Source organism: Pan paniscus, chromosome 4, assembly GCF_029289425.2.
Source record: "Pan paniscus chromosome 4, NHGRI_mPanPan1-v2.0_pri, whole genome shotgun sequence".
In the NCBI taxonomy this organism is placed as follows: domain Eukaryota; kingdom Metazoa; phylum Chordata; class Mammalia; order Primates; family Hominidae; genus Pan; species Pan paniscus.
Window position 1 is genome coordinate 169678135 of NC_073253.2, and position 11305 is coordinate 169689439.

The following is an 11305-nucleotide window of genomic DNA, read 5'->3' on the forward strand; positions in this document are numbered from 1 at the left end:
CAGGCATTTATTTTGCCTTTATAGCACTTACCCCACTTGTAATTTTACCTTTGGTTTCTAGTGATTTGACCATTGTGTCGATTGCTCTGGAATGTAAACTCCCTGAGGGCAGGCGTTGTGCTTGTTTTGATCACCTAGTCCTTGCACTTCACCTGAAACATAGTAGGTGTTCAGCAGAGAGTTCTTGGATAGATAAAAGCATGGATGGATGGATGGATGGATGGGTGGGTGGATGGATGGATAGATGAATGGATGGATGGGAGCAAGATTTCACTTCAGGCCAGGCATGGTGGCCCATGCCTATAATCCCAGCACTTTGAGAGGCCAAGGCCTGTAGATCAGCTGAGGTCAGGAGTTCGAGACCAGCCTGGCCAACATGGTGAAACCACGTCTCTACTAAAAATACAAAAATTAGCTGGGGGTGGTGGCAGGTGCCTGTAATCCCAGCTACTCAGGAGGCTGAGACAGGAGAATCACTTGAACCTGGAAGGCGGAGGTTGCAGGGAGCCAAGATCGCACCACTACACCCCAGCCTGGGCAAAAGAGTGAGTGAGACTCTATCTCAAAAAAAAAAAAAAAAGATTTCACTTCTACTAATGCCTCACAGTTGTGTGTTGGTGTCAGTGTGTGTATTTTACTTGTTCGTAGCTTAGAAAGCAGAATGTGAGGGATGGGGACACCCTCAGCTGCAGGGAGAAGGCAGGAGTCTAGAGTCCTCCTATGAACTTGGCGCTGGAGCCCTTTCCACACTGAGACACTAAATGTCTCACCCAAGTCCTCTGTCCAGCCTCCCAGTGAGAGTTGAAAGGGCTCCAGCCCCACATGTTTCCTTTCAACGTCAGGCAAATTGGGAAAACTACCAGCTCAATCAAGGAAGATTTAAAAAACCTTTAATATTCTATTCAATTCAGCAAATATTTACAAGCTTCTCTAAAGCACATCATTGAAACCGGATTTCCACCAAAGGAATCCACACATTGGATTATCTTGGCACAGGATTACCTAGATTAAATTTTTTTATTTATTAATTTTTTTTTTTTGAAACAGGGACTAACTCTGTCACCCAGGCTGGAATGCAGTGGCAAAATCATAGCTCACCACGGCCTTAGCTTAAGTGATCCTCCTGCCTCAATCTCCTGAGTAGCTTGGACTACAGGCATGTGCCACTATGTCTGGCTAATTAAAAAAACAAACAAACAAAAAATAGTAGAGACAGGGTCTCACTATGTTGCCCAGGCTGGTCTTGAACTTCTGGGCTCAAGCAATTTTCTCCCTTTGGCTTTCCAAAGCACTGGGATTATAGGTGTGAGCCACCATGAACAGTCTCTAATTTTTTTTTTTTTTTTGAAACTGAGTTTCGCTCTTGTTACCCAGGCTGGAGTGCAATGGCAGGATCTCAGCTCACCACAACCTCTGCCTCCCAGGTTCAAGCAATTCTCCTGCCTCAGCCTCCCCAGTAGATGGGATTACAGGCAGGCACCACCATGCCTGGCTAATTTTGTATTTTTAGTAGAGACAGGGGTTTCTGGCTGGTCTTGAATTCCTGACCTCAGGTGATCCTCCCTCCTCGGCCTCCCATAGTGCTGGGATTACAGGTGTGAGCCACCGCGCCCGGCCCAGTCTCTAGATTTTTAAGATAACCTATCTCTTGAAATCTCAGATAGGGGCTGGAGAGCTTCCTCCCAGAGCACTGCCCACACACCCAGTTTTAAGGAATGCATAGACAAGTAGGCATCCCTGTTCTTGGAACTGTTAAGGCATATAAGTCACATCAGGACACCCAGCTGTCCTTTCTTATTGGCTGATGACAGATCTTATGCTCCTACAGTTCAAGCTGGGAACATATCCACCATCAATTTTTTAAAAGATAGTGTTAAAAAACAGGGAAGTCATTCATTTTGTTATTTACAACTTTTTCACAGTGTAAATGACAGCTAACAGCTACACAGATTTAAAAAGCACAATTTAATGCATTATCTGTATACCTGTGAAACCCTCAATATCAAGATAACAAACATATCCCCCTGCAAAAGTTTCCTCAAGCTTGTCTGTAATCCATCTCTTCCCTTCCCCCCAACCACACACAATCACTGATCGGCTTTATACCACCATAGATTAGTTTGCACTTTTTAATGTGGTAATTTCCATTCTAACTTAGAACATCTCTCCCTCCCTTCCTTCCTTCTTTCCTTCCTCTCTTCTTTCCTTCCCTCCTTCTTTCCTTCCTCTCTTCTTTCCTTCCCTCCTTCCTCTCTTCTTTCCTTCCCTCCTTCCTTCCTTCCCTTTATTCCCTCCTTCTTTCCTTCCCTCCTTCCCTCCCTCCTTCCTCTCTTCTTTCCTTCCCTCCTTCCTTCCCTCCTTCCTTCCTTCCTTCCCTCCTTCCCTCCCTCCTTCCTTCCCTCCTTCCTTCCCTCCTTCCTTCCCTCCTTCCTTCCCTCCTTCCTTCCTTCCCTCCTTCCCTCCTTCCTTCCCTTCCTTCCTTCTTTCCTTCCCTCCTTCCTTCCCTCCTTCCTTCCTTCCCTCCTTCATTCCTTCCTTCCTTCTTTCCTTCCCTCCTTCCTTCCCTCCCTCATTCCTTCCTTCCTTCTTTCCTTCCCTCCTTCCTTCCCTCCCTCCTTCCTTCCTTCCTTCTTTCCTTCCCTCCTTCCTTCCCTCATTCCTTCCTTCCCTCCTTCCTTCCCTCCTTCCCTCCTTCCTTCCCTCCTTCCCTCCTTCCTTCCCTCCTTCCCCCCTTCCTTCCTTCCCTCCTTCCCTCCCTCCCTCCCTCCCTCCTTCCTTCCTTCCTTCCTTCCTTCCCTCCCTCCCTCCTTCCTTCCTTTCTTCCTTCCTTCCACTCCATCATGGGCAACAGAGCGAGACTCTGTCTCAAAATAAAATAAAAATTTAATAGTAACAATCTTTACATTTCATATCAAAAACTCGCTAAGAATTTAGGGAAGGAAGCTTGTCCTGTAAGTACTCTGGTTAACTGGCAACAGCAATTTGCAAGCAATTTATGGCTCTGTATTTGCATGATGTTCACATGGGAAATAAGGTATTGACTGTTGACATACTTCTTGGCGAAGGCTGTTTGAACAACTCATTCTTTTTTAAGAAGTTCTTAGGAGGCTTTGGACCCCAAGGATGTGTCATGACCTGCCAAATGCCAACCAGATTTGTAACTAGGCTCCTACCAAGCTTAGCTTTCAAAAATATGCATACTACGCATAAACATACTATTTCTCCAGTGTTACCCTCTAGCAAAACGTCCCTTTGTGCTTCAGAGGAATAAGGAATCCTTCAGCAAAAGATCAAAACCCCAGTTGGGCAGAACCTTTTCTAACTTTGAACCTGTTAGGATAGCAGCAGTGGCAAGAAATGTCATAACAGCTGTCAGGATTTACCAAAGGCCAGGCATTATGCTAACCTCTTTCACTTGGATTGTCTTGCTAAATCCTAACAATCCTGGAAGTTAGAAATTCACACTATTCCCATTTTGCAAAAGTGGAAATGGAGGCTCTGTGAGGTTAGGTGACTTGCCTGAGGTCACTTGCTCTGAGTGGAGGAGGTAGGATTTGGCGCTGGATCTATTTGTTGAGATGATAACCTCTAAAGCGTCTGCCTTTGGCGGTCAGCAGGTATGTGGCAGATACTGTCAGTGCCCCACCCAGTACCCTCGCTGGGTGTCTGCTTCCTTTTCCTAGGGATTGCCTTGGGCTGGGGGTTGCCCTGAGCTGACCAGAGCTGCCTCAGAGTTTCACCACCCACCACCCACCCCACTGGCCTTGCACTTTCCCATGGCCAGGACTGACAGCCAGTTCCCTTCCTTTGGGTGGGATAAGCCCTGGAGTCCAATTCCCGCTCCAGAGTTCCTCCCCGGATCAGGACTCTCTGGAAACCACATTTTAGTTATCTTCTTCCCCTGCCCTATCCTGCTTCTACTGCTGCTTCCCATATTTTCTGGCAGAATACCTCCTCAGTAATTTATTTGCACAAGAATCCTTATCCCAGGCTCTGCTTCTAAGGAACAAACCTAAGACAAAGTTATTCAGGGAAAGGCAGGTTTACCATGATGGAACAAAAGGAAGGATAGTCTTCCTGAAGGCCCTCTCCCCTCTGGGGCAGTTCAGGGCCCCAGATGCACTGTGGGTGGCATAGGGTTGGTTCACAGAGTGCAAGACAGTAGAACCATGACAGGTGTTGGGAGCAGGCACAAGGTCTCAGATCTCAGCTTTTAGAGTAAACAGAGGCTGGCACTCGGCACTCACAGCACCTGCCTCATGAGATGTGATAAGTGTGATGGAAAAGCCTTCTGGCATGGCACAGTCCTCGTACAACTCACTGACTGATGATAGATGTAGTTGGAGATTTCAATAGAGGAAATAATGTTTCCTGCCCCTCACCCCCACCCCCAACCTCAAGAACTGAGCAGAGTATATAAAATCATTACCCTAAGTGCGCCAGAGAATGTGGTAGATACTGATTGACTGCTTTGCTCCTAGCCTCTAAATTTGAGCTAATAGGCTTAAATCAGGGAAAGGCTGACATAATCTTTTGAATCCAAATAGCCTAGAACCTTTTGCTCTGCTGAAAAACGCAGAGGAGGTGGTGTGTTTCTGGGGTTTAACTGGAAGGTCCCAGGAGTTGGGTTTGAGATTTTTTGAGATCCTCCTTACAGAGCCTATATGGTCTTCAGGATAGGATAAAGCAGAGCGTGTTCATACTTGCTCACCCAACCAACACATCTCTACCGTCTCCACTAATTTCAAACCACTATCAGATAGATCCCTTCCTCTCTATCCTCACCCCAGCATTCCAGTGCATTCAAGCTTGATTCAGTGCCATGTCTACATCACAGCTAAAGCTTCATTCCTTACTCCTCCATGTACTCATTTAACAAACACTTACTGAATTACTGAATGTCTAGTTTTTGCCAACCACTACTCTAGACTCTGGGAAAACAGTGAGCAAGAGGTAGCCCACAGTCTAGTGAGGGAGCAATGTCCATGTCTGTGCTCTGTGCTTTCCTATTTTTGCACATTCTGTTCCCTCCACCTCTCAATACTTGCTGCCTTGAAGGCTGACCCACTATATTCACCCTGTAAGTCCCTGCTCGTATATCACTGCGTCCTTCTCAAAACTTCTCTGACCTTCCCCCTGCTGGGTCAGGTACCCCTTCCCTTAATTTCTAGAGTCCCTTGTTCCTTCCCTCTCAGAGCTCCTATTGCAGAACATTGCATTGGTATGTTTACAGAGGGTGAGTTCCTTGAGGACAGAGATTATGCCATTCATTCATTTAACCCTTCCTTCCTTCTTTGATGAGCCAGATACTGTGTTAAATGCAAGGGGTTGAGCAGCAGTTAATTACAGACAAGCTCCCTGTCCCACCTTCATGACACTCTCACTCCAATGGGGGTAGACAGGTGCAAAGTAACTCATTTTAGGATTTCTACACTTTGGCACATGCAGAATAGTTCCTACACTCATCAAATGTAGAATGAAGCCTCCTGGTGCTGCTTGTGTGCTTGTTTGGTAAGGACCTGGTACCTCTTTTGTGAAGCGGCAGCTGAGGAGACTCCGGTGCTCACCATGGCCGACGAAAAGCCCAAGGAAGGAGTCAAGACTGAGAACAACAATCATATTAATTTGAAGGTGGCGGGGCAGGACGGTTCTGTGGCACAGTTTAAGATTAAGAGGCATACACCACTTAGTAAACTAATGAAAGCCTATTGTGAATGACAGGGATTGTCAATGAGGCAGATCAGATTCTGATTCGACGGGCAACCTATCAATGAAACAGACACACCTGCACAGTTGGAAATGGAGGATGGAGATACAATTGATGCGTTCCAACAGCAGACGGGAGGTGTCTACTGAAAAGGGAACCTTCTTTACTGCTTCTTTACTCCAGAACTCTGTTCTTTAAAGACCAAGATTACATTCGCAATTAGAAAACTGCAATTTGGTTCCACCACATCCTGACCACTACCGTATAGTTTTCTCTATTCTTTCACTTCCCCCTTCCCCATTCCTTTATTGTATGTAAAGTAACTGGTATATGTGCACAAGCATATTGCATTTTTTTTAACTAAACAGCCAATGGTATGTTTTGATTGACATCAAGTGGAGACGGGATGGGGAAAAATACTGATTCTGTGAAAATATCCCCTTCCTCCATTAGTGGCATGCTCATTCAGCTCCTATCTTTATATTCCAGTAAGTTATTTTGCTCTCACTGTTTTAACAACAACAAAAATATAAAAATCCTTGCATACCTTGTTCAACTGGAGAATTTTAATGTTTGTCATTTATCATTGTAAAACCAAGGACAATTGTATAACTTTTTTGTACGTAGCTGTTGCATGTAGCGCAATGTCTTTAGGTAGGGATAAATTACTCTAAAACAAAAGACAATCCTAGATAGTTTTCCCTTCAAGTCAAGTGTCTTGTTGTTTAAATAAACTTCTTGTTTAAAATGAAAAGAAAAATGTGGAATGCAAAGGCCAAGAATATCCTTTATTTCATGTTAGGGATCAGGGACTATGATTATGTCACTACAGAATAAAATAAACGGAAATGGATATCTGACAGCGGTGTGAGCAAATCCAATGTGTCCTAAAAGAGAGAGTGCCGCCTCGGCAGTTTGGGCTGCACAGGCCAGGGATCCAAAACTCAGTCACCAACAGGACCCAAAAGGCAATACGCACCTGTGATTCATCTAAGACCATTGTCTTACACTGCCCATTGTTGAGGCTGTGGTCAGAAGGAGAGTGGACCCCAGGCAAGACCAGGTGGCCCCTTCCCAGCACTTTCATTTGTTTCTCTGTAGGAAAGTAGACGAAGGGTTGCTCTTTCTCCCAGTTCCTCAACAGAAGCTAAAACTTTGACATTGTGTGTATGATCTCCAGGTTTTCAAACAAGTGATTAGTGAAAATCTGGAGCTCATACTTACAATGGACTCAATGATCGTACTTACTTTTGGAATCAAAAGATTATCTCAGCAGTTTCAATAGAAATAGTCTGGCAGGGCACGGTGACTCATGCCTGTAATCTCAGCACTTTGGGAGGCGAGGCGGGCAGATCATGAGGTCAGGAGTTGGAGACCAGCCTGGCCAACACAGTGAAACCCCGTCTCTGCTGAAAATACAAAAGTTAGCTGGGCATGGTGGCACACGCCTGTTGTCCCAGCTACTCAGGAGGCTGAGGCAGGAAAGTTGCTTGAACCTGGGAGGTGGAGGTTGCAGTGAGCCGAGATTGCACCACTACACTCCAGTCTGGCGACAGAGTGAGACTCTGTCTCAGAAAAAAAAAAAAAGAAAGAAAGAAAGAAAAGAAAAAAGAAATAGTCTGAAGTTCTTTTATCTCTATCCTGCTCCTTAGTACTGACTTAATTCAACTCATGCTTATTGAACAACACAGAAGAATAACACAACAATGAACAACACAAAAATGAATAAAACATTTTGTCTTCACCCCATCCTAAGGAATTCATACTCAAACATAACAGCATAAGAAAAGTGTTAATCGCCCACAACTTCTAGGAGTGATCAAGCCCCAGATCAAAATCCCCAACTGGAGATGCTTCTCTATATAGTTAATGCTTCTTGCCTAGATAAACCCCAAAAGGAGAAAGAAAAACAAATAACAGCAAAAAGCAAACAAACAAGAGGAACTGGATGAGGCTGAGAAACTGAGATCTCTTCAAATGAATGTCCTTAGCTAGAAATCTCCACCCCCACCTTGTAAAAGCCCAGGTTGTGGGACTGGAGTGGAGGTGGGATCTATGTGACCAGAGAAAACCTCCTGGCTTGAGGGAAGAGCCAGGCCTGGCATCAATGATCTCCCCCAGATGGCCACTCAAAGCCATTAAAGCAAGGGGAAGTCCCCGTGCCTCCGCTGCAGGCCGTTTCAATGAAGAGAAGCTGCCAGGAAGCAACCAGATAGCTTCCTGGTCGGAGGGCCTGCTGATCTCGCCTCTGCATTTCTGGACAGTATTAATTTACACAGGCCCACAAACCAGCCGGGCACTCTCCAACCTATTGGGTTACATGCAAAGCACAAATAAACTTCCTGGGATAACTAACAGCGGAAATTGGAAAGGAAGGAACAATCTATCAATTATCAATAGGCAGCTCACAGGAACTTGGCAAATTAAGTCGTTAAAATGGGTAATAGAGATGAAAAGAAAACGACGAGATTTTAAAAAATATCCCTCCATAATGCAGGAGATTAAAGGACCCGGCTGCTTTCCTTGCTCCCACAATAATGTCCCAGATCAAGTAAGATGGAGGAGCGGGGAGAGGGGAATACTGAAGAGGCTGACTTTGCCTAGCTGCAGGCATCGCTACGGCCTGGGGAAATGGCCTTCCAGCCAAGAAGCAGGAAAGCCTGGCGTGGTACTTCACACACTCGGGGAGTTGGGGGTGGGTCTCTATGGTACATTTCACATAGCATTTAGGTACGCTGGATTGAAACAGAGAGAAATGATTCCCTTCTCAGTTCTATTTCTGTCTAGTGCTACCCCTCTGATACCTCTCTGAAGCCTAAAGACCTCCCTCTTTGACAACAAGGGACCGGGCATATGGCTTTCTGCAGGCAGCCAGGCTTTTATTTTGCCTGTCTTACATTTATTTTTTCAGTTGCCTCCACATCTCACAGTTGTCCTGGCTACCACATCGCCATTGCAGTAGCCGTCTGAAGTCCTTTTGAAATAGATTTACTTGAGTTGTATAAAGTGAGATGATTTTAAAAGTTATATTCAGCAACGGGTGCAGCACACCAACGTGGCACATGTATACATATGTAACAAACCTGCACGTTGTGCACATGTACCCTGAAACTTAAAGTATAATAATAATAAAAATGTTTAAAAAAGTTATATTCAGGAAATAGCAGCACGTAGTTTAGAGGGAGGTGATCGTGAGCGTCTCAGCCCTGTATAAATGCATGGAACTCTTGGAAACGGCTTTGCAATTCCATGGGGTATCTCACTATATTAAGAGCTGACATGATTGACCTCTAAGGACGAGGCAGAGGGGCCACACATGAATTAAATGCATTCTTTACTTGAGTTCTTTCCATTCCTTTGTGAGGTAATACTTTGGAGGCCCCTTTTACAAATGAGGCACCTGAGGCACAGGAAAGCTAAGTCACTTGCCCGAGGACACCCAGGTATGAAAATGTGGAGCCTGGTTTGCTCCCTAGAGCCGAGCGATTCAGAACATAAGAGGCAGGGTACCCTGGCTGCCCTCTGAGTTAGTGGGATATGTTCACCAACCTCAAGAGTTCTTCTGAGGATTAAATGAGATCACACAGGGAAAGCCCTTGGCTCAGTGGTCTGGCATGTAACCTGTACCCAAGAAATTCTCTCTTTTTTTCCCAATGAGATGCATAGAGCTCTGGGAGACTTCCAGCTTGTGTATCTCAATTTCATTGTATACAGTAACCTGGAGATGGTAAGCGTCTTCTAAGATCACGCAGCAAGTCGCAGCAGAATTGGCTCTTTGGTTGAAATCTCTAGGATGTCTGAGTTCAACCAAAAGTTCTTTACAATTCCCCCCAGGACTGGGCACTGACTAGCCTTCTCAGCATCCGGCCATGTTTTCAAGGCCTAGAGATGATCCTCAGTGCTCCAGAAGACACAAGTGAGACCCCAGCTCTCTGACTTATTTCACCATTTGACAGCTATTCATAGAGCATCTCCTATCTGGGTGATGAGGACTCACAGCAGTCTCTAAGACAGACTCATGCCCCACTCATAGAGTTTCCGGTCTAGACAGGAAGGCAGGCATTAATCAAATGACTGACCAAACAAATATAAATTTGCGATGATTTCATGTGCTATGAAGGAACAGTTCACAGGGCCAGGGGAACATGCACCCCTTTTCTAGTCTATTAAACAGCCTGCTTACTGGTGCCCTACCTCCTGTCTCCATTTCCAAACAACTTCTGTATGGCTGCTGGATTCATCTATCTAAATCCCAATTCTAATGTCACTCTTGGCTCTCAAACCTTCAGTGGCTCCCTATTTTCCAGAGAGTGAAATGTACATATCTCAGCCTGGCAGGCAAACCTTCCACCCAGCTTTCCAAACTTCCTCTTAGCTCCATTCCCAGGACAAGAGCCAGGGTTTCCCACTGCACTACCTAATACCCCGTCCATCTAAGACATGAGTCTCATAATGTCCTCATAATAGAAACCCCGAACTACCACTCTCCAAGGCCTGTGCCAAACGCCTCCTCTTCCAAGAAGCCTTTTCTTTATCCCCCATCACTTCCATCGTCCACCTGCATGCAGCCTGTGGTTCATCGTTGCCTGAGAACCCTCATGCTTCTCTTGCATCCAGTCATGTAGGGGCTTTCCTTATGTTCCCAACTTGAGTATGGATTCCTTAGAGTAGGGTGGGGGCATGAATGTTTTATTCGTTCTTGTATCATTCATTGTTGTGTTATTCTTCTGTATCGTTCAATAAGCATGAATTGAATTTAGTTAGTGCTACACGGCAGGATAGAAATATGAATAAAACTCTAACAAAGGATAATTATTATTAAAACTTAATCACACTCTGGGAGGCCAAGGCAGGTGGATCACAAGGTCAGGAGATCGAGACCATTCTGGCTAACACGGTGAAACCCCAACTCTACTAAAAAATACCAAAAATTAGCCGGGCGTGGTGATGAGTGCCTGTAGTCCCAGCTACTCGGGAGGCTGAGGCAGGAGAATGGCATGAACCCAGGAGGCGGAGCTTGCAGTGAGCCGAGATCACACCACTGCACTGCAGTGTGGGCAACAGAGTGAGACTCCATCTCAAAAAAAAATTAAAAATAAATAAATAAATAAATAAACTTAATCAGTGCTAATATCAGGCCACCTGGTAAAGACTGAAGACAGAGCGTGGACGAAACATGGCCCTTGTGCTTGAAGACACAAAGGCTGGAGGGGAAGGCCAATGCCCAAACACCTAACTATTGCCAAGATAATGGCGACCGTGGAGATACTAACAACAGCAGCTTGCACCCATTAGGAGGCTTGTACCCCACATGCCAGGACTGTGTTAGGCTCCTTATATCCATTATCTCATTTAACCCTCAGAGCAGTCCCATGAATTAGGTTTTTATTTTGTAGGTAGGGAAACCAGAGCTAATAAACTTTCAGTTGATTTGTCTGGGGTCTTGGTTAGGGGTGGCATTCAGTGGTATATTCCTGAATCCACCAACAAGCAGCCTGGAGTAGGGAGTCCAAGGCTGGAGTCCACTGACCTCCTGATGCCATCCAGGCATCAAGACAAGACTGCTTGTCTTTCAGTTCACACATTCCCCGTGTGTGA

The 11305-nt window shown here is 45.4% G+C and overlaps 1 pseudogene; it reads left to right on the top strand.

The window, feature by feature from the left end:
- Positions 1-5489: 5489 nt before the first annotated feature.
- On the top strand, positions 5490-5856 carry LOC100986983 (small ubiquitin-related modifier 2-like; annotated as a pseudogene).
- Positions 5857-11305: the final 5449 nt, after the last annotated feature.